At 41.5% G+C, this 20,478-nt stretch overlaps 1 protein-coding gene across 5 annotated transcripts in view; it reads left to right on the top strand.

Moving 5' to 3' along the window:
• LOC144582011 (uncharacterized) overlaps positions 1-20,478 on the top strand; it is a 449,998-nt gene that overhangs the window by 369,852 nt on the left and 59,668 nt on the right. For 2 of the 5 annotated variants that reach the window (XR_013533634.1, XR_013533635.1), the window contains exon 20: positions 339-392. The exons of 2 other annotated variants lie outside the window; for them this stretch is intronic. The gene's annotated coding sequence lies outside the window, so the exon portion shown is untranslated. Of the gene's footprint in view, positions 1-338; positions 6,815-20,478 lie in introns of all 5 variants that reach the window. One more of the 5 variants, XM_078368207.1, reaches the window with a different exon arrangement.

Here is a 20,478-nt window from a genome sequence, read left to right as displayed (position 1 = left end):
GCGAGGCCAGGACATCAGTAACGTTTAAGGCTTCCCAGATCATTCTGATGAGCATCCAAGATTAAAAATCACTGGTTTTAAGTTGTGTTTCTCAAATGTTATGCGTACTCACCTGGGAACATTGTTAGGTTGATTTGTGGCAGGTTCTGGAAGTCTGTAGTTCTAGCAAGTCTCCAGGTGATGCTAATGTTGGCTGGTTTCTGAACCTTCTTTTGAGCTGCAAGGCTTTGAAGAGGTTGAACAACCTGCCCCGTGGCTGGTCTGAATTTCAAACGCTGGCTTTCCCAACTGAAGATTCTGAGTTCTTGAGTTCCGTGATGTTACTGTGTCTCCTACAGATTTAAATCAAGCATTATGAAGCACAGTGTGACGGGAAGAACGTTCATCTGCAGGTAAGGAGGTCTGGCGCTTCATTACAGTTCTACTGCCCCTGCCTTTGGGTCTTGCCTCCCTGAGTTTTGGGTTTTTTCTTTCTAACATAAAGGGTTTGGAATTGATTGTAGTTGCTGTCCTTGGATTCTCCTCATCAACAGTTTAAATGCTTTGTTTGAGATCAGACCTACAGGAAAAAATGCTGTTTTAGGCAGAGTCAGTCTTCCTTCTTTCCTTTTTTCCTTCCTTCCTTCCCGTCAATGAATGTATGTGTTTCATTCTCTGTTTCCTAAGATGTGAAAGAGAGACAGAGGAAGCATTGGTGTTACTGAAAAGCGTCCTTAGTTTGCCATCATCTCCAGAACATGAAATCTCTCTTACTTCGCCTCTCCATGTTTTTTATGGTACTGCTACTACTTGTGCATTTATTCATTAAAGAAAACACATTTAAAGGAAAATCACTGAAGATATTTACACTTTAACGTAATATGGTGCTTCCAGAACGCCCTGAGACAATTTGTTGAGGGGTTGGAGAAAGAACAAACATACAAATCAGGGCACTATGAAGCAAGAGGTACAATACCCAGAGGGCTGAAGCTCAGCTAGAAAAGAGAGATCCACGAAAGGATAACTAGCGTGTCTTACTGTCCTAGGTGAGATTTCTGGGGAGATCTGTTTCAGAGTCTTACAGCCTTTTCAGAGATTGGCACTGGGAGATCCCCCCTAAAGAGAATAGAAAACAGCCACCATTTAACTGGCGTCGTCTTCTGTCACTTTGGGATACCCTGAGCCAAACCCCTTTAAACCTGTGTGATTAGGCTCGGTGGGAGCCAGGTGCCCTCTGTTCCTGAGGAGAACAGAGGCAAATCTTACCCATCTTCCTCTCATGCGTTATATGCAATAACACAAAAGCATACCTGTGAATTCCTAAAACAAGTTAGTGTGGGACCCTTGTCTCCAATACTTGGGCTGTAGGTAAAAACTAGTCTTTGTATATTTCAAGAGAACCATGGACCCAAGTAAGCAACACTGTCTTCGTTTTATTATTTTTAAATTTACTTTTATTTGACTTATTTGTCTTTTCAAAAAAAAATTAGCCAAAACGCTTCTTTGTGGATTTTCCGATCAGTTTGACAAGTTCGCCTCAGAAAATGCCTGAAAGACAAGTTGTGGAAAAGCAGCAACCTTTTATCCTAAACACGCCCTGTCAGACGCGTATTTAGACCCAGTTTTCACATGTCACTTTGTCTCCTCCAGATCAAGCTGTAGCCTCGCTCACAATGCTTTTGCCAAATTGTACAAGGTCAAAAATTGTGTGATGGGGAAAACAGCTCAAGGGAAACAGGAGGAGTAAATCATGTTTTGTTTAAAGGGTAGCTTTCTTTGAATAAAGCATTATTCCTTTCAGGGCTGTCTCTAATGTTGAAGTTTAAGGAGTCTCGAAGCTTCGAGTGAAAACTTTGCTCATCTGTTTAGCCCTCCCGAGTGCGTGAAGGACACTTAGGCTGGTTTTAATGCTTTCTGCCGACTCGCTAACACTCAGCCCCCTGATAGCCACTCATGCCGCGGGTTGTCCATAGAGACTGGTCAGGAGGACAGAGAACTGCATCATTCAGCTGGGTGACATATCTAAGATTTGCACGATGGATGATCCTGATAAACAGCTATTGCCTCTGCCAAACAATAGACAGAGACACCACTTCATGGGATTATTTAAAAGCAGGTTAAGGAAAGAAATCTCTCTTCTGCCTGTGATGAACATCTCTCTCTAGGGGAAAGAAAATGAATCGTGTTTATTTTAAAATCTTCCAGGTCTGAGCCTGCCCACCAGAGGTTTCCCAAAGTGCTTCCACAGTAATCGAGCCTCTTAGAAATGCACGAACTCTAGAAAGGTAAAAAGTAATGGTTTGCCTTATTCTGCTGCACAAGATCTCCCTTTATCGGACCGGGAGATTTCAGGCATTTTTGAGTTACTTAATCCGAGTATGGACTCTTTGCTTCCTACTTTCCTTCGTTGCCCTACCTACCCCAAGATTCCTTAGTCATAACTGTGACGTTAGCTGAGAGACAGGAGGAGAGACCCAAAGTCAGGCAAGCAAGTTGTATTAACCTGCCGGCTGCCACGTGACTGTTGGAGGCAGCCCCGAGCTTATGAAACGACGGGTTTATGCGGGGTGAGAGGGACACAAGGGCGTTTGGGGACTGAGATAATGTATTAGCTTGCAACCGGCAGAGAGACAGTTTGTTAACTTGTGACAGACTTATAATACATTTTCCTGTGACTTTAGTGGCGGTAGTTTTAAAAAGGCAGGATTTTACAGGTTTGTGTAAAACAGGAATTTACAAGTATAGATAACAAACATTTGTTTTCCCTGTCCTTCCGCAGCCGCCCAGGTGGCTATAATGAGGCTTTGCTTAATTGTAGCACCTAGTTAGGAGTTCAGGAATGCAGCTGCAGAGCAATCAGAGTGGGGTGGGGGTGGTTAGCTTGCTCAAAGGGAGTTTTCTGAGGCAGCTTGTCCCTACCATTCCAGCCTTTTAATAGGTAAGAGAAGAGGGGCGCTGTGGTCATTTGACTGCTTTTTGCTGGATAGGGGCGCCATTTGGAGGGGCCGCGATAGTCGGAGTGGTTGTTCGTGGAGCTCTTGGTGTTTTTGAGCAGCACTGTATTTTGTATTGTTCCACGGGTGAAAGCTGGGTGAGGAGTTGTAAGAGGCAGGGGCCAAATGCTAGGAGGAGGAAAAGGCTTATGGCAGGACCTAGGAGGGGCAGTAGCCGGGGTGCCCAGGAGTAATGGAACGACCGGGGCCAGGTGAACTGTCTACGTTTTTGTGCTTGGTTTTTGAGTTTGATAGCATTCTGTACTAACCCAGATTTATTGAAGTAGAAACAGCATTGTTTATTTTAAAAAGAGGAGGCACAGACTTTTTTTTTTTTTTTTTTTTGGTGACAATTGGAAGTTTTGGGAGAATGACTGGAAATAAGATAATGAGGGTCTTAGGCTTTCTGCTTTTAACCTGACACTAGTTGGGACTTTGAGGGCTACTGATAAGGGAATGAACGGTATTGCTCTTTTTGAGTGAGTGCATAATGTAGCAGGGACAGGGAGCTCTTGGTTCCGAGAGACACGGTCAACACTGGGGTTAAGGTAAGAGCACATCTCCCCAGTTCAGCTTAGGGGCTGGGAGAAATGTTGGGAGACTGCTTGTCCTAAGACTCCTCGGATAGTTACAGACTTGGAGGACGACTATCCAAGACAGGAGAGGAAAACTGAGAAGGCTGCGCCGTTGTCCAGGAGCAGGTCAACCTCCTGGCCCTCTATGGTCAGCTTTATCCTGGGCTCCGTGAAGGGTGATGGCTGGTGCTGGTGCTTGTCCCGGGCACCCTCAGTCCTGCTATTGGGTCATCTGGTTAGCCACCTCAGGCCCTGGGAACCTTCATCCTCTGGGGCAGTGTGCTTTCCAAGGAACCCTTTGGCACAGTGGGCAAGGACCAGGAGGTGGTCCGTTCCTCTGGGAACAGTCTTTCTTAAAGTGTCCCGGTAGGCCGCAGTGGTAGCAAGCTCGGACAGACTGGCGGCTAACCCAAGCCTTTCCCCTTTCTGAGTCTCTTAGGTGTGCCTGCCTGAGGGCCATGACTGAGGCTGTGGCCTTTTTCTTGTCCCTCCTGTTCCTTTCAGCCTGTTCCTCCTGATCTCTATTATAAAACACCAAGGTTGCTAGATTTAGTAACGATTCTAGACTTTGTTCTGGCCCCAGGGCCAGCCTTTGGAGCCTTCTTCTAATGTCCACTGCTGATTGCGTGATAAATTTGTCTTTTAGTATTAGCTAATTCTCTATGGAGTCTGGTGACAGGGGAGTGCATTTTCTTAAGGCCTCCCGTAACCACTCAAGGAAGGCTGTTGGGTTTTCTTCCTTTCCCTGGGTTATGGTGGATAACACTGCATAGTTCATGGGCTTCTTCTTGGTCCATCTTAATCCCTCAAGTATGCAGGTCAATAGGTGCCTACAGTTCCAGTCCCCATGTTCTGAGTGAGGGTCCCAGTGAGGGTCAACACTAGGACTGCCTGCCACAGTGTAGGAAATCTATCCTTTTTCTTCGGTGTCATTTAGTCATTTACTTGACTGAGGTACGGAGTATTCCTAAACTCTTGAGCTGCTGTTAGAGAAGCCACTCTCTCATTATTGGTTAAAGTCTGACTAAGCAGTAACATGATGTATTTCCAATTTAGCTCAAAGGATTGACTCAGGCCCTGCAGAACATCTATGAACTTGTCCGGGTCATTTGAAAATATTGCAAAGTCCACCTTGATTTGCTTTAAGTCTGAAAGTGAAAAGAGAGCATGTACTTTGTTTGGGCCAAATTCTTCTCCTACAGTCCGTAGAAGGCAGAGTTGGGGCATCCTGGTATCCTGCGGCGCCTTGGACGTTTTGGCTTTCCCTGACTACTCTTGGGTCATGGGAGTTGGGGAGAATTTATCAGTATTGGTGGAGGGAGGAGGCCCAGGGAGTCCTGGGTATGGGGGTAGCTCCAGGGAGCAGCCATTAGGGCATAAGTTACAAGCACTGAGGATTATCCCTTAGAGAATAAAAAGCATGCCCATAGGGGACCCGAACTCATTTACCTTCCCTTGTACAGAAAAGGTCCATTTGTAGAAGGTGTTATATTTTATACATCCCTCAGCTGTCCATGATTCTCCACCCTGCAAAGGGTATTGCAGCCATGCCGTGTTACAGAAGAAAATAAGCTGCTGCTTCAAAGATAGTGGGTCAAACTGGTCCCCATTTTCCAGGACACACTTGAAGGGTGATTTTTGCCTTGGGAGGAGTAGCACCCATCGGAAGTTGAACACTCAGAAGCGCACAGCCCTGGTTATTTTTTGCAGCTGCCATCCCTGGGGTGTCCCTCAGTTGTACAGCACTTTATGGTTTTCCTTGGGCCCTAGATGCGTGATCATCTCATGGGCCTTTCCCATTTGCTGAGTTTCATCATGCTTACTGGCACAATGGGCATGTCCTCACTGTCTAATACCCTTTTTGGCCACCCTGTGGGACACAGAGACTGCTGGGTTTAGTGGCCCTGTACTGCTGTGGCCTTGAAGAACTAGGCCAGCGAGGCTTGGGCAATGGACGCCATTTATATTCCCTAGCAAGTGTCTAATTAACATAGGCCTGGCTGTAAAACTGCCCTAGGAGAATAAATTTCTTGAAGGGTCTTTCAACATAACAATCTTAAAGAAGGTAATGGCTGGCCTCAGGGCCAAGGCCAGCACAGTGCCCTTCAGACCAGAGCCTTTTCTCCCCACTTTTCCTCATAGGAGTATGTCCTGTAATTAACTATTTGAGTCTCAGACCAGGTCTGACTATGGTGCTCTAGATGGAGAAGTTCTGCTGTAGGGAGGGCTGATCCTAGACAGCACATATTGTACATCATTGGATTTACATTTACATGTAAATGGTGCCAAGATCCAATGATGTAAATTGGATATTTTTTCTGTCACCCACAATTTTCATCATTGGATTCATCAAGATCCAAAGATGAAAATTGTGAGTGACAGAAAACAAAATACCCTATAGCCTCCAATACCCACTGATAGACCTTGGCTCAGTTAGGACATAGCCTAGCATAGCAGACTAAGGGAACTGGTCTTGTGTGTTCATATTGTAGGAGGTCCTCATAGGTATATGCCTCAGGGCGCCATGGGCAACGGTCTCTGGACTGCCACCCCAAGAGCCTCAAGGTCCTAGCAAGAAGAGTAATGACCTCATGTGAAGGAAACATCTTAGAGGAAAGAGCCTGGAAGAAGTTTTTCTCATGGATATCTGGACCCAGGAGTTCAGGGTCTGAAAGGCTGAGTGGCACTCACATAGGCGGCTGTCTCTTAGGGGATCTAGGCAACGCTGTAACCTCAGCCAGGTCCAACTGAGAATTCGGGAACGTTGCTTGTTGCCCCTAACTGAACCTCAGTGTGGCCCAGAGAAAGAGCGGAAAAGGAGGAAAGCTGGTTCCAGACAAACCAACCCTCCCAGTTCTGAAGATCCGGGGGTTGTTAAAGAGCTCTTTTCCAGAAAGCCTGACACCTATGTGTCAGGTGGCCACACTAATTGCTTTTAACTGGCCAACAGGTGCACAGTGAGTTACCTCCTTAACAAATTTAAAAGGATAGATTAGCAAGCGAAAGGGATCCTGAGTGACTCACTGCTTAAATGTGATGATCCTGGTTGGCTCACCAACAGATATAACTGGACTTGCTGCGGGTTCTTGCCTCCCTAAGTCCAAAGAATGGGAAAGGGGGCCTTTCTTTCTTTTGGAATGCTATGGCTCAGATAGAACTCATGGACCAAAAGAGTGTGCGGTAGTTCAGTTTATTAGGCAGAGTGAAAGGACAGCTTCGACACCCATGGAAGAGGACCTGGAGGGGGTGCCACTCCAGGCTGGGCTGGTGAGAGCTTTTTTCCTTGAGTTACTCCCTCCCTATTCGTGTTCTTATCCAATGAGAAGGTTTTTCTCAAACCTCCTCTGGATTAATGGATCTTTGAATCCTTTAACAGATTGGTTACTGTCTTACAAGAGAAATGGAGCCTCTGCCTCCAAGAGCCAGAGGGGGAAAAACCAGAGAAAAAGCCCCTAGCTGGCCAGAGGCAGAAAACCAGGGAAGTCCTGTGCTCAAAGCAGAGCTCCTTCTGGACCCTGGGAAGTCCCTCTAACACAGTCCCTCAAGAGGACAGTTAGACTTCCACTGGCCTGTCTGCTGGCAGACTGGACAAGGGATTTTTAGCACTTGTGGGTTAGGAGATGCCCATGCCCAGTGGCCTCCTTTGTAGCTCTCAAAACAAGGCCTGGGAGGGCCAATGCTATTGGGTTTTTTGTGCCCTTGGGTACTATGGCTAGGCTGACAAATTATCTCAGCTAGAAGCTGGTATTTAGCATGATCTCTTTGGGCTTTATCTAATTTACCTATCACTGTTACTGAAGACTTCGAAAGGCAGGTTAAGGGGGTTTTGTTGTGGGGTTGGAGGCACATTTTTAGCTTTTTACATTTGTGTGGATGTTGGGGCAGATTGGGAGATAAAATGAGTATTCAAAAGTACTTTCTTTTTGGGAGGCAGGGTTCACACAAGCGTATTTTTGGAGAATCTGTAAGGCAGGAAAGGAATTGGGCAGGATTTTCATCAGCTTTTTGGAAAATTTCTTTGAGATACTTAAAATGTATGGCCTATAGGCAGCTTTGTTAAGGCCTGCAATAAGGCTACTGCTTAGATGGTTACAGGGTGCTTGGCCGGGGTCTGTGCATGGGTAACCCCAAAAAGGCTTTTCCTGGGGGACAGCGGAAGCTTTTCCTGGCTTAGTAGGATTTTGCTGATGAAGATTGTCAGCATGTGCCTGGGCTGTGAGCCACATTTTTCCTTTTTTTGGAAAGAGGGTAGAAGAGAGGATAATACAGAGATTGTGCCAAAAGACTGGGTGAGGTACTTACATTCTTTGATGTAAGTCTTGGGATTGGAGGCGAAGAACCTGAGACTTTTTTAATTTGGAAGACATTGGAGAGGGAGAAAGGGACGTGGACACGGATGATCCCTTTGGCCCCTGCTACCTCTCAGAGGGAAAGAAAGGGAGCTGGTTGCTGGGCATGTTGCATTTGAGAATGGGTAAGTGGTGGAGATGGGGAGATGGGTAGGACTTAGAGTTAGAAGCAGGGTGGCTGGAGTAGGGAGAGAGGTAGGGCCAGAGCAGGCACTTACGGTGGAGGATTAGGATGCGGTCGAGGAGGAGAAGAACCAGCCTGGTCAAAGAGGAGTTGTCAGCTGGGGCTGTGGGGTGGGTGATGGGGAGAGGGGTTTGGGAGTGAGGGAGGAGAATTTGGAAAGTCGAACAGCACTGACAGGGAAGGCCGGCTGTGGAGGGTGAACATAAGGAATCTCGGACACTTTCCCACGGCGATGCCGAAAGTTGTCTAAGTTGCTAAGTATATTGAAATTAAAAGTGCCGTTTTTGGGCTATTGGGAGCCATTGTCCAATTTGTATTGAGGCCAAGTGGTATTACAGTAAAAAAATAAGCCTCTTAGGATGGATCTTTGAATGGAGGCAGAGAGCATTGAGGTTACTCAGGAGACACCCAAGTGGGGTGATTTTGAAAGGGGTAGACTGATAGCCTCCCATAGCAGATGGGGGAGGGAGGGAGAGAAAGAGAAGATTGCTGATTCACAAGGATGGTGGGAGAGGGCCTTCTCTGTCCCTCAGGCCTTGTCCGGAATAGAGGAGGTAGCTGCTGAGTCACATGTCCCTGAAATGGTGGAACCAGAGGTCTGGAGGCCGAGTGAAGCCCTTGGCCCAGCACTGGGTTTTTCAGGAAGGCAGAAAATGTCAAGGGTTTCAGGTAAATAGCAAGAGTGTCTCTTACTCACCCTGGCAGAGGCTTTGATGATGGATGAGGTCCCCAGGAATGACAGAGTGGGAGATCCTCTGGGTCTTTGGCAATTTGGTGAAGGGGAGGGTGGCCGGGATAGAAGTGATAGAAGAGGGAGGGGAGGGATAAAGGGGGAGAGAGAGAGAGCCCTCTGATGTTGCCCAGCCAGAGCCTACCCGATCCTGGGTTTCATCACCAAAATGTAAAGTTAGCTGAGAGAAAGGAGAGTAGACTCAAAGTTAGGCTGCCCGGTAACAATTAGAAGCAGCAGCCCTGAGCTTAAAAAACTAGCGGTTTATATGCAGTGACGGGGCATAAGGGAATTTTAGGACTAAGATAATTTATTAGCTTGTAACAGGCACAGAGATAGTTTGTTAACTTGTGACAGACTTACAATACATTATCCTGTGACTTTTGTGGTGGCAGTTAAAAAAAAAAATGGATTTTACAGGTTTGTGTAAAACAGGGATTTACAAGTAAGGATAACAAACATTTGTTTTCCCTGTCCTTTCAGTCCCGATGGCTGAAATGAGGCTTAGCTTAATGTAGCACCTAGATAGTTGTTTAGGAATGCAGGTGCAGAGCAATTAGAGTTGGGTGGGGTTTGCTTGCACAGAGGGGGTTTTCTGAGTCAACTCGCCCCTAACAATTACCATTAAAATGACTAGTAGAGAATATTATGAATGCGTATTGCCTGCTCAGTTTATCTCACTTATACCAACCCCAAATTTCACAGGTAGATGCTACCATTTCCTCCACTTCTAGAGGAAGATAATGAGGTTTAGAACAACTTATCCAGTGCCCCACAAGCTACTCTTTAGCATGGTATAGGTGACATAAAAGAGTCAAATAAACACTAATAGGATACTTGGAAATATAATGCAATGCGCTGGGCATATATAGATATTTAAAATACATATTTAGTCTCTGCCCTCAAAATGCTAGACTCAAGATACAGCAATATGACAGAAAAATAAAATCTTAACACTGCAAAAATTCATTTTAAAATAGAGGGAAATAAAAGATATTCCCCAAATCAGAAGGACATTCTGATAAAATGCCAGTTCAGTTAAGGGAAATAATTTAGAATCTAGGAGCAGAGCTAATAGGAACAGTGGAGATGACATTTTGTTCGATTGAAAGTTCACATTACTGTTTATTTTTTCATATGAATATTTAAATATATTGTATCTTTTTTTTAATTGATCTGGGGGTATAGGTCTCCCTGAGGCACTAAAAGCTAAGCTGCTGAGTGAATACCTTGTCGTCAGAATTTCCAGTGATTCAGGCAACTTGTTCTTCTGGGGTAACTGAGTAAAGACTAATCTGCCCGTTGTTTGTGTAATAGAATACTGGAGTTTTAGAATTGATCATGAAAAGATAGCATTTGAGATTATGAAAAAGTAACAATGTAAAAATGGATTATACAGATTGTGTTATGAGGCATAATTCTTAGTCTCACATGTTTCCATTTAAATCCCATGAGAATGCTGATGATACATAATTCTAGCAGGATTGGTCAGGCATTCACAAAAACTGCTATCTTCTCATCTGTCTATATCACGGCCTATCTTGTAGGTACCTGTGGCTTTCTGACTTGTTTTTGACTAATGTAATGTGGATAAATATGGCATCACCTATTTTCAGTTCAGGCCCATATATGCTTTCCGTGCACACTCTGCCGTGCTCTTTCCTGTTTCCATCTGGCTGAAATCCAGATGGTCCCCACCTCCTCTCACCACACACACACACACACACACACACACACACAGTTGTCCTTGGAATGGACATACCAAAGAAGATGGAGCCACAAGATAGAAGGAGCCCACTTGAAGGAGAGCCATTTAACCTGGAACATACCTTAAAATGTACGCACATTAAAAAGATTTGTATTTGGTTTAGCCACTGACATTTTGAGATTTACCTCTTATGACACCAAGCCTACCTTACAACATGCATTATTATTATTATTTATCTGATTTTACAGATGAGAAACTGAGGCTCAGAAAGGTTGGATAACTTGCTTAGACTCTGTTGGGGGAAACCAAGCTTGTAACCCAGGCAGTCTGACTCCGTACTCTAAATACTTATGCACTATGCTAAACTGAAGCTTAACTCGTTATGTTCTTAGATTTCACATTAGTTTCACTTCTGCCTACAACTAAGTTGGTAGTGATACTGTATAAAATATTTTCTACTATATTCTTTAGAATATAGCAGCTTCCTTGAGCCAAGGAAAATTTCAAGCATCATTTAGGAGTTACAAAAAGGATGCTAATTTTCTTTTTATGTCTTCGTCTCTGTAGAGCATGCTGTAGTGCTGAATGTTTACATTAGTTTTAGGTTTGGGAGCATGTCCTAATATTCAGTCTTACCAACTCAAGGCTGGAGCTTGACATTAGTTTCAAGTAAATAGAATGTTAGCATTCACCATGAACAATCAACTCTGCTGTTGAGAAAGCTGTATACATTTTGTGAGTTAGAACAGGAAAAAAAAATGAATCAACCAATGAAAAAAACACAAAAATTAATGAAGGTGGCATTTTTAGCCTTACTCTGAGGTTCAGCAATTTTGGAGGGGAAGCCCAACTCTAAAAATTAACATGTTGGAATAGGTTTCTAAACTGTGGTAAAGATAAGATAGATGGGATTGTAAGCCAAGGTGGAGGGACAGAGAGTACTTGGGTAGAGATATTAAACTAGATGTGTAATTTCAAACTTCTTGGTCTTGGTTAAGATTATTGCATGCCAAACTCTCCACAAACATAAGGGACCTCCTTCATGCCTCTCCCTCGTGCAACCTACTTCTCAGTCTCTGCAGTTTATTTTTCTCCACTGGTATTTTCCCTGACGTATAAGTCGCTTGATGACTGGGGAACTGCTTTTATGTGTATTTTTATCTCTTACATTGTCTGCTGTGGTTTGTTTGCTCAGAATAAGCTGCTCAATAAACATCTCCTAAATCAATGAATATCTTAATGGTCTCTAATGTAAAATGGGATTTTACTCACTGCTTGAGTCCCTCACCATAGATAGTACAGATAGCTAAAATATTTTAGGAATCTACTTCGGTAAGCTAAATGTTAATCGTTGCTTTCCAAATAGCTTATTCTCTGCCTAGAGTTGCATTTTAAGTTCATAAAGCATACTGATTATTTGCAGCATGCAGAAAACCCTATACTTCTTAACCATTAAGTTTTCAAATTAGTACAGAACCAAATGAAAGGTTAGAAATGTTGGTACACCATCTCTGAAAGTAAAAGCTAATATAAAATGATTAAGAAAAGATATGAGTGCATACAAAACTGGTTATATCCAAGTAATAGTCGTAGAATAGTGAATTGTGCTGTGTCAACCAGTTTTTCGGCTTGATAATGCACTTCAGTTATGCATGTCACCATTGAGGGGAAGCTGGGTGACAGGTACAAGAGACTTCTCTGCAACATTTTTGCAACTTCTTGTGAGTGTAGAATCATTTTAAAATCAAAAGTTGCAAAAAGTAGGATACAACTTTTGGAGTAATAGAAGAAAGCCTGGGAAATATGAGTACCTTTTAAATTTCCAATATCCATTTTGTTGTTAACAAAGGATATTTGTGAAGTTTTGCATTGGAAATCAATATTTGAGCCTCTTAGATTTCTGGCTAATTTAGTTCATTCTAGCATTATTTTACAGAGTGCCAGGAATTATAAGAAAATATATTTGTAATAAGTACTTTTTATTTTTAACTCCCAAATATGGTATCTAAGAATAATTCATTTGTTCAGATTTTATGCAAACTGTGTTAATTTTTTTTTCCTTTTTTTGTGATCTAGATGTCCAAACTATGTTAATTTTATAGCTTTCAAACTCATTTAATATTGAGAAATTTGATGTTTTTATTGTATTAATGGCAGAGTTACTGCTCAGTGTTTTAAATATGCCCTCACTGATTAAGATATTAGAGATTCCTGCCATCCCAGTCGTAATGTTACAATTTTAAGTTTGTAATACAGTTCATTGAAGTGGTATTGTACAAAGAGGTGAAATTAATCAAGTAAAATCTTTCATACAAACACACATACACGTAGACATACATGTATTCACATGCTCACAAATGTAAATATTTTAAGAACTTAGATGCATCCGATTAGAGCAACTTCGATTTCATTCTAGAATGCTCAAGCTATTTCATCCTATTGCTTATAATTTCATTTTCTTAGATATATCCAGGCCACATTCTTACAGACTTTAGTGACATTCTGAGGACTATATTAAATAGGATGTCCTTCCATAACTAGATTTTAAAGAAAAAAAGGACTTCAGAAATAATAAAATATAAACCGGCTCATTTTATAGAATGAGACAGAAGGTCAACCATGCTAAGTGGTTTAGCTGCATGGTGTGGATTAGAAAAAAGGCTTGTGATTTTTCAGAATAGTGTACATTTCACTGTCTAGTATTTCCTCATGAGCGATTACAGAAAATTACAGATATCAGAGATGAAAAGTTCTCTTTCAGATAATTTTCATGCTAAGTGGTTTAGCTACGTGGTATGGATTAGAAAAAAGGCTTCTGATTTTCAGAATAGTGTACATTTCACTCTCTAATATTTCCTCATGAGAGATAACAGAAAATTCCAGATGTCAGAGATGAGAAGTTCTCTTTCAGATAATTTCTTCATATTAATTCTTTATCTGAGTGGCCCAGTGTTGATATTTATTGACATTGATACTCATTGTGTCTCACTTCTTCCCTCTGATTAATCAGGCTACAGGACTTTCTTAGTCTAGAAATGTAGCAAGAAGAAGAAAGAGACTTCAGAATCATGTCAAGGTGCTTTTCTCCCCAGTGTCATCATTCTGTCTTGATGTGGAGAATTACTCTGTCAAAAAGAATCTTCATGTAATCGTCAGGCCAGAAAACTGCAACGGGCAGGCTCCTTTCCTATATTCTTAATCAGACACTATTTTCTGTCATTAAAACTTCCTCATTATATACCATTTCCTTTATATTGAGGAGGAACCCTTGACCCATCCAAAGATGGTTTTCACATAAAAATTAAAGAACCTTACTGTGAAGTAAATAATAATGAGGGTATGCACATAGGGGAGGGACATGACATCTGACCCTTCTGAAGATGAATTAACCTCACTATCTTCCAAGTAATAACGTCACTGGTTAAGTTTTCATTTGTCCTTGGTTCCACAGAAGTTCCAGAATGTTAGACAGCTGAAACTTTAAGCAAGGATAAGAAGCTGGAAACAACTTAAGAAACAGAGGATAAGATTATTCCTATTGGGAAGCACCTAATTTGATGCAGAAAAGAATTTGATGGTTTTTCTGGTGGAGAATCAGACACTTTACTGGAGAATATTGAGTGCCACATAGGGGAATATGTGTTCAATGCTAATGTGTTAATGTTTTCAGAAGTTGCACAGTGCTTACCACACAATTTAAAAAAAAAAAACCTTGTTAAATGAATGCGAACATTTCTTTGATGTTTATAGACATAAGCTCTTATTGGGGAATATCACAAATATCTCAAGAATACACACATGTACGTAAGCTATACATTGCATACAGAACAGGATAATTTTTGCCTTGTGTTGACGGTATTTGATATGGTTCATCAGGACTTGGCTGATCTGTTCTTCTGTTTTTCTTCTTTTTGTCTGTCTTTTGATTTGTTTGGGGATTTATGTTTGACCTTTCTTCTCCTTTCTCTATCCTTCCCTTTGCTGCGTACAGCCTGTTGAGGTCCAGAGAGAGATGCTGCAAGGACCATCCAGACTGTTCCCACCTAGACATCGTGGAGGTCAGGCAGGGGGACTCTGAAAGAGAGAACATTGACACAACAGAGGCAAAATCGGAAGTTTTTCTTTCTCAGTGTATTTTTTATTTCTTTAGATTCTTTTTTATAGTTTCCATGTATCTGCTGAAATTATCACTTTATGTGGGCCGTTTACCTTTTCCACTTTAGTGTTTCGTCATAGTCCATTTAAAGTTCATATTTGATAATCCCAAAATGTGTGCCTTTTCTTATTTGGCTACCATTGATTATTTTCTTGAGCTCTTGGTGACCTTTATTGTTTTCCTTTGTGTATGTTTTTGTTCTGGTTTGCTGAACATTTTTATCAAAATAGAATAGAACCTGAAGAATTGATACCTATCTCCTTAAAAAATAGGCCCCTTCTTCTGTCAGTTTGCTGGAGTAGAGGCTGGGTCAATGCACTTGGTAGTTGAGGTCTGGGATTTGTTAGAATGTCAGTTTACCTTAGTTCAACATTGCAGTCAAATGTCTCAAGGGTAGATTTGTCCTAGGATTTAAGCCTCAGTGAGGTTATGAAGAGCTGCGTATGGCCCACAGAAGAGCCACTTGCTTTCCAAACTGTGGGTGAACCCTTTTTGCATCGCCACTTGCTGCCACCATTCTGGATATCTGGGGGGTTGACTTTGCTCTTTAGTTCTGCCTCCTGTGTTCTTCTGAGCCATCCCCGGCCTTTGACCTCAGCTGTGGTTGCCCCACCATCTGTGAGGCTGGTATTGCCAGGAAGGGGGTATTTGTCATCAGCTTCCTTAGCTGAAAGCACAAAGTACCTCAGAGGTTTTCTCTCAGCTCTCTTTCTCTGCTCCTGTATTTGGTGTGCTGATCTTAGCACTCATCAAATATTCGAGACTGCCCAGGAGTCATCTGGGTTCAAATCTGCCATGTGAGTGCACATATGGCCGCTATAAGTTTAAGTGTTAGACTCCTTTCTCCTAAATCCTGTCCATGGCAACTTTATTTCCACCCAAGAAGCCTAGAATTTTTTCCACTCTTGTAAAGGCTTTGCCACTTTCTAGAGTTTAGTTCTTTTCTGTTTGTGCAAGTCCTAGTCTCTCTGGTAGGTTTTATAACTATGTTTATATAACCTATCTGGCTTGTCTTAATTGTAAAGATGAAAGCAACAGTCTTTTGAGATATCAACATCTGAAAGAGAAGTATGTATAATGATTTTTAAGTCTTCATGGCAACCTCCAGCACCTAATATGCAGTGTTATAAAATAGGCACTCAATAAATGTTTGCTGAATAAATATGGATAAGAAAGCAAATTTATTCTCTCTTGCACCAGAGTGCAGTAGAACTAGGAGCAAGGGATGAAATTATAGAGAAGTATGTTTGGATCAGTATAAAAATGTATTGCATAAGAAATACAGCCATCCAAAAGTTGAGTAGCCTTACTTCAGACAGTAAATTACAAGTTATTGAAAGAGCTTAAAGACGTTAGGGACTAAATAGAGGGTTCTGAACCATATGAATGCTTCTTGTTAGATGATCAGTTAAATCTTTATAACTCAGTGATTCTGTATTACTGCAGGAAAATAAAGATTTATATTTGTAAACCATGTAAAAGGGGCCAAATATTTGCACACACTACTCACATGCATAAAGAAAATGTAGCTTCTGAGTGTCTTCAATGCCACCTTGTTTACCAGCTTCTACACCATAGGGTCGCTAGGATATAAACAAATAATAAATTTTGTGAACTTGCCCAATGCGTAGTATCTTAGTTTATGGGGAATTGAGGAGTCTCCTGAATGATTTTGTCTCTGGTGTGTCTCTATCTTTCAGATTCCCCTTGCCCGATCTTCTCCACCATCTTAGGTAAGAACAATCAGGATGGTCCTTGTAGTATCTCTCTCTGGTTCCCTGTCTGATGAGGTTCCTGGATCTTGTAAATCCAGGTCATAGCTAGCATTTGAGGCATTTTTTTGGTAGGAACTGGACACCACTATTCTACCAGCAGCCTTAGGTAATGAAGTTCCCTGTACTGTGATCTCTTTTCTACTCCCACAGCGTTCTTCTGGTCTATGAGCCTTTTCAACCTTTTTCTAGACCCTGTATAGACCCTGGAAGCCAGAGAGCCCAGTGACTCATCCTCAAGCTAGTTTATTCCACCCATCCTTTATGTATTTTTTTTTTCAAGTGGCTTCTGGTAGGACTTGATGTACAGCCTTTGCAATATAGGTCATTACTGATCCTTCCCCCAGTTTGAAAGTGAGAACCCATGTCCTATCCATCAGCCCTCAAACTCCATGGTCAGCTTTCTCCTTTCTCCATGTCCCAGATTTCTCCTTGGGAGGAGGAATGACCTTCTGTCTTATGGAAAATTACTTTGATGCAGTGGTTGCCTCTAAGTATACAACCAGGTGAATTACACCCAAGTCATGGAGCAGAAAGTCTCATGGACCCAAAGTAAAATGAGCCAATCACATGGGTTACTTAATTTAGAACACAAAATGAAAAGCATAAGAAAAAGTAAGTTGCTCGCATTACCTGAATTCTAGGTTATCATGCAGTATTCACATATTATATTTTTTTCTCTGGCGTAAGCTTTCCGCAATAATGGTGCAATTATGAGGACTGGAGTTGAGGTTTTACTTGGGAGTCCAGCAGATGGAAGGTGCCTGGGATCAACACAAATACTCAGATTACTCATTCCACAGAGAGTCCCAGGGGCAGGTACCGCTGGCCATATCTCTGAGCTATAGTTTCTCCATGACCGTTGAGTGGCCACAGGTTTTTATTTGAGTGTCTCAAGGAAAGAACATTTAGAGTAAGAATGTCTCCCATGAATGGGTTTCTGATATAAGACTTCATACGTATTAAGTGATTCATGAGCCTCATAGATTTGGTGCATCATGAATATTTAGTTTTCGCTTTGGACTTCATCCCTTTCTGTCTTTGTTAGCACGCCTGTGTTACAATTACTTTATGTTTGTTTGACATAGCAAGGATAAATGATTATGAAGAAATATAAATATTCAGTATTTTTAAAACATACCAATCATATAGGTAATGATTAATATACTATCATATTTTGTTTTCAGAAACAAATGGTTGATTTATTCAATAGATAGTTATGAGTCTGCCCTGTGTCATGTGCTGTGGCGGATATGAGAAATGCAGCTATGAACCAGACTGTTTCTTTTGTTTTATGACCTTTAAGCAGTATTGGTACCAACACAGGTGTTCCATAGCTACAGATGACGCACTGAATTGAACGGATACCTTTAACATTGCTAAATATTGCAATATACTTTAAACAGAAATTATACATAGCTTTGGTTCTAAGGGCCTTACAAAATTGCTCATGTCTAAAAAGGGCAGATTCTTTTATTTATCCATTCTGAAGAATGTAATCAGGAACTGCATTTATGATTTTTAAGAAAGCACTCATGTGTTTTCTGAATGAATTCTTAGGTTACACAGCACTGGAGTCATGTGGATCTGGAATATCTGTGTCAAGAAGAAAATTCTTAGATTTTTTTAAAACAGGCCAAAAATGATCATATCCATAATATGGAAGCGTTCACCTTCCAGCAAACAAGTTCTTCCTCTTTCACTGTATGTGCAAATTTTGGAGGTGAAGTAGTACCTAACAAGTCAATTACTTTACCTACAAAAGAAGGAAAAGAGGGAAAGGTAAGGAGGAAGGAGAGAAGGTCGACAGGAGGGAGGGACAGATTGAGGGAGAACGGAAGGAAGGAAAGAAGAAGAAAGGGAAAGAGAAATACACGTCTGAGATAACAGATTATAGCTGTGTAGAATGTGTGAAGTACTAGAAATGGTCATATTCCAAGACAGGAAACATTAACTTGCCAGATGCATTGCTTTGATTACCTGCCGTATGTGCCAATCTGAATAAATTCTCTCTCTCTCTCGGCTACACCTGGAATGGGACTGGATACATACTTAACCACTATTTCTGATTTTGCTTGCTATCTTGTGCACTAGGAAATTTCCTAGCATGTCATATTTTTCCATTTATAGATTTTTTTTTCCTTGAAGTTCAGTGGTTATAACTCTGAACTCGAGCCTCGAGCTTTTCAAATAGTTTCAAACTGCAACACTCTTCTTAACTTCCACTTGTGTATTTAACTCTATAGCCATCATCAATACATCATTATTGGGTGAAGAGAGGCCAGTTGGCTGTTGTGTCTTTTCTGCTCTTAAGTTTTTGGGTGTTTGTGGATTTGTCAGCTCTCCTGAACTGTTGCTGTTTATTTTGGGCTCCTTAGAATGCCAGCTGCTTACGGAAGTCTGCTGTGTTTAAGCAGAGCATAATCCAGATTTTATTGCCTGTTGGTGTGGACTCTGTCTGCTGCTTCATTTATAAAGCCGTTATGCTAGTGCATTCCGTGTCTTAACCAAACATTGCCAACACTTACACAGATACTCTAAGCTTTGCTAAGTGTTATAATTTGCTCTTAACTGGGCAAAAGAGTTAACTGAGTGAGTAATGGGCAACTCTTTGGTTTGTAAGATAGTAGCCCATGTTGAGGAAAATTAACCAGCACTTTACAGTTTAGACAAATTCAGAAGCATATTATTTCACTTCTAGTATAATTACTGTATGCTTTTCCTAATAATTTTTGGCTCAGCTGCCTCCTAATTCAATTGATATAATTTAGATAGTTTCTCCCTCCAAATCTCATGAATTGCAATCTCCATTGTTGAAGGCAGAGCCTGGTGGGAGGTTTTAGATCATGGGGCAGATCCCTCGTGAATGGCTTGGGCCATCCCCTCAGTAGTGAGCGAGATCTCACTCTGAGTTCTCACAAACTCCTGATTATTTACGAGTGTGTGACACCTCCTGACTGCTCTTCTTGTTGCTCCTGCTTTTGCCTAGTGACGTGCCTCCTCCCTTTTACCTTCTGCCCTGAATAAAAGCTCCCTGAGGCCTCCCCAGAAGCTGAGCAAATGCCAGTGCTGTGATTCCTGCACCCTGCAGTATGGCGAGCCAATTTAACCCCTTATAAATTACCCAGCCTCGGATATTTCTTTCTGGCACTGCAAGAATAGCCAATTTAACCCCTTTCCCTTATAAATTACTCAGCTTCGGATATTTCTTTCTGGCACTGCAAGAATAGCCAATTTAACCCCTTTCCCTTATATATTACCCAGCTTCGGATATTTCTTTCTGGCAATGCAAGAATGGCCTGAAACACCGATAGCATGTAGACTACAGAGTAATTTAAAAGCCACTAAAACATTTAGTGGCCAACCAGTTAGGCGTGTTCATTTTTTAGGAAGTTCTGCCTTCACTGAGATAATATATGGAAAGAATGCAGCATTCAGTATTTATGCTCACTTCTGATAATTAATGTGTAGTCATAGACAGTCCTACAGTAATCCCAAAGTGAGATGCTAAGCGGTGGGACACAGGGTCTTCATATATGTAAATCCTGGTTTAAGCTGCGGTACTAGAATTGCTTATATATGCCGGTAAAATCTGCACGTGTAGGCAGAGGAAGCTCCTGGATATTATAAAATGTAAATCCTCTCTTAAGAAAACAACTGACATGAAGCTTTTGTATCTGTGGATCATGCTGTCAGGATTTTAGTGTCCTAATAACCCAATTCTAATGAGTTCTTATGATTTATTCAATAAGGACTAAATTTTTTAATATAATCATTACCTTCATGGCTAATACAGTAGAATAAGTATCCCAGTTAATTATACAATTCTACATAGAGATATTATTTAGCTCTCATCTTTGAATAACCAAAAAGAATTGCTTTTTCAATCACAACTCCTCCTTAAAGAGATCGCTGTTGTAAAAATAACTGATTTTGTAGGCTGAAAAATCTCTATAAAATTTGCCAGAAAAATCTATATCATCTCTCTTCAAGTAGATAAGAGTCATTTTAATTATCAAGAATATACAGTCT

The sequence above is a fragment of the Callithrix jacchus genome, chromosome 4 (genome assembly GCF_049354715.1).
Source record: "Callithrix jacchus isolate 240 chromosome 4, calJac240_pri, whole genome shotgun sequence".
Classification (NCBI taxonomy): domain Eukaryota; kingdom Metazoa; phylum Chordata; class Mammalia; order Primates; family Cebidae; genus Callithrix; species Callithrix jacchus.
Note: the sequence above shows the minus strand (reverse complement) of the source record. Positions and strands in the feature narration are given on the sequence as shown.